At 31.3% G+C, this 1,906-nt stretch overlaps 1 non-coding gene across 1 annotated transcript; it reads right to left on the bottom strand.

Annotated features, from left to right (window-relative positions):
• Nucleotides 1-1,445: 1,445 nt before the first annotated feature.
• On the bottom strand, nucleotides 1,446-1,553 carry LOC112739297 (small nucleolar RNA R71). Its single transcript, XR_003170229.1, has one exon. It is a non-coding gene; the product is annotated as a small nucleolar RNA R71 (small nucleolar RNA).
• Between the last annotated feature and the right edge of the window lie 353 nt (nucleotides 1,554-1,906).

Here is a 1,906-nt window from a genome sequence, read left to right as displayed (position 1 = left end):
ATTTGAGTTAACTTTTTCAAAACTTTTTAAAATTTAGTTGTTTCTTATGAGTCAAGTCAAATTTTCAATTTAAAAAAATCCTATCTTTTCAAAATTTTTTTAAAAAAAATAAAATCTTTTTCATTTTTCTTTCATATTTTCGAAAATTCAAATTGATTTTCAAAAATCTTTTTCTTATTTTATTCCATATTTTTTGAAATCTTTACTAATAATTAATGTGATTGATTCAAAAAAAAATTTTAGTTTGTTACTTGCCTATTAAGAAAGGTTCAATCTTTAAATTTTAGAATCATATCTTTTAGTTTCTTGTTAGTCAAGTAATCAATTTCAATTTTCAAAATCAAATCTTTTTTTTATTTCCAATTCAAATCTTTTTCAAAATGATTTTCAATCATATCTTTTTCAAAATCAATTTCAAAATCTTTTCTAACTTCTCACCCTTTCAAATTTGATTTTCAAATCTTTTTCAATTAATCTTATCTTTTTGTTTGATTCTTATCTTTTTCAAAACTACCTAACTAATTTTCTCTCTCTAATTTTCGAGAATCACCACCCTCTTTTTCAAAATTCCTTTTTAATTAACTAATTATTTTAAATTTTAATTTAATTTATTTTCACTTTTCTTTTTAAATTTTCAAATTTTAACTTTAATTTTAAAATAAAAACAAAAATATTTTTACTTTATTTTATTTAATTTTCAAATTCTTCCCTCTCTCATCTCCTTCTAATTATTTATTTATCTTCTAACACTCCTCTTTTTCTTATAATTCGAACCCTCTCTTCTCCTCTGTGTTCGAGTTTTTCTATTTTCCTTCTTCTATTCTTCTCTTCTTCTACTCACATAAAGGAATCTCTATACTGTGACATAGAGAATTCCTCTTCTTTTCTGTTCTCTTCTTTTTCATATGAGCAGGAACAAGGATAAGAACATTCTTGTTGAAGCTGACCCTGAACCTGAAAGGACTCTGAAGAGGAAGCTAAGGGAAGCTAAAGCACAACTCTCTGGAGAAAACCTGACAGAAATTTTCGAAAAAGAAGGAGACATGGCCGAAAATAATAACAATGGTGGAGATGCAAGGAAAATGCTTGGTGACTTTATTGCACCATCTTCTAACTTCTATGGAAGAAGAATCTTACTTCCTATGATTGGAGCAAACAATTTTGAGCTTAAGCCTCAATTAGTTTCTCTAATGCAGCAGAATTGCAAGTTTTATGGACTTCCAATAGAAGATTCTCATCAGTTTTTAGCTGAATTCTTGCAAATCTGTGACACTGTCAAGACCAATGGAGTTGATCCCGAGGTCTACAGGCTTATGCTTTTCCCTTTTGCTATAAGAGACAAAGCTAGAACATGGTTGGATTCACAACCTAAGGATAGCCTGAACTCTTGGGATAAGCTGGTCAGTGCTTTCCTGGCCAAATTCTTTCCACCTCAAAAGATGAGCAAGCTTAGAGTGGAAATCCAAACCTTCAGACAGAAGGAAGAAGAATCCCTCTATGAAGCTTGGGAAAGATACAAGCAACTGATCAAAAGGTGTCCTACTAACATGCTTCTAGAATGGAGCATCGTAAGTATATTCTATGATGGTCTGTCTGAGTTATCAAAAATTTCATTGGACCATTCTGCAGGAGGATCTCTTCACGTGAAAACCCCTGCAAAAGCTCAGGAACTCATTGAAATGGTTGCAAATAACCAGTTCATGTACACCTCTGAGAGGAATCCTGTGAACAATGAGTCGCCTCAAAAGAAGGGAGTTCTTGAAATTGATACTCTGAATGCCATATTAGCTCAGCACAAAATATTGACTCAGCAAGTCAATATGATTTCTTAGAGTCTGAATGGATTGCAAGCTGCATCCAACAGTACTAAAGAAGCATCTTCTGAAGAAGAAGCTTATGATCCTGA

Source organism: Arachis hypogaea, chromosome 13 (genome assembly GCF_003086295.3).
Source record: "Arachis hypogaea cultivar Tifrunner chromosome 13, arahy.Tifrunner.gnm2.J5K5, whole genome shotgun sequence".
Taxonomy (NCBI): domain Eukaryota; kingdom Viridiplantae; phylum Streptophyta; class Magnoliopsida; order Fabales; family Fabaceae; genus Arachis; species Arachis hypogaea.
Note: the sequence above shows the minus strand (reverse complement) of the source record. Positions and strands in the feature narration are given on the sequence as shown.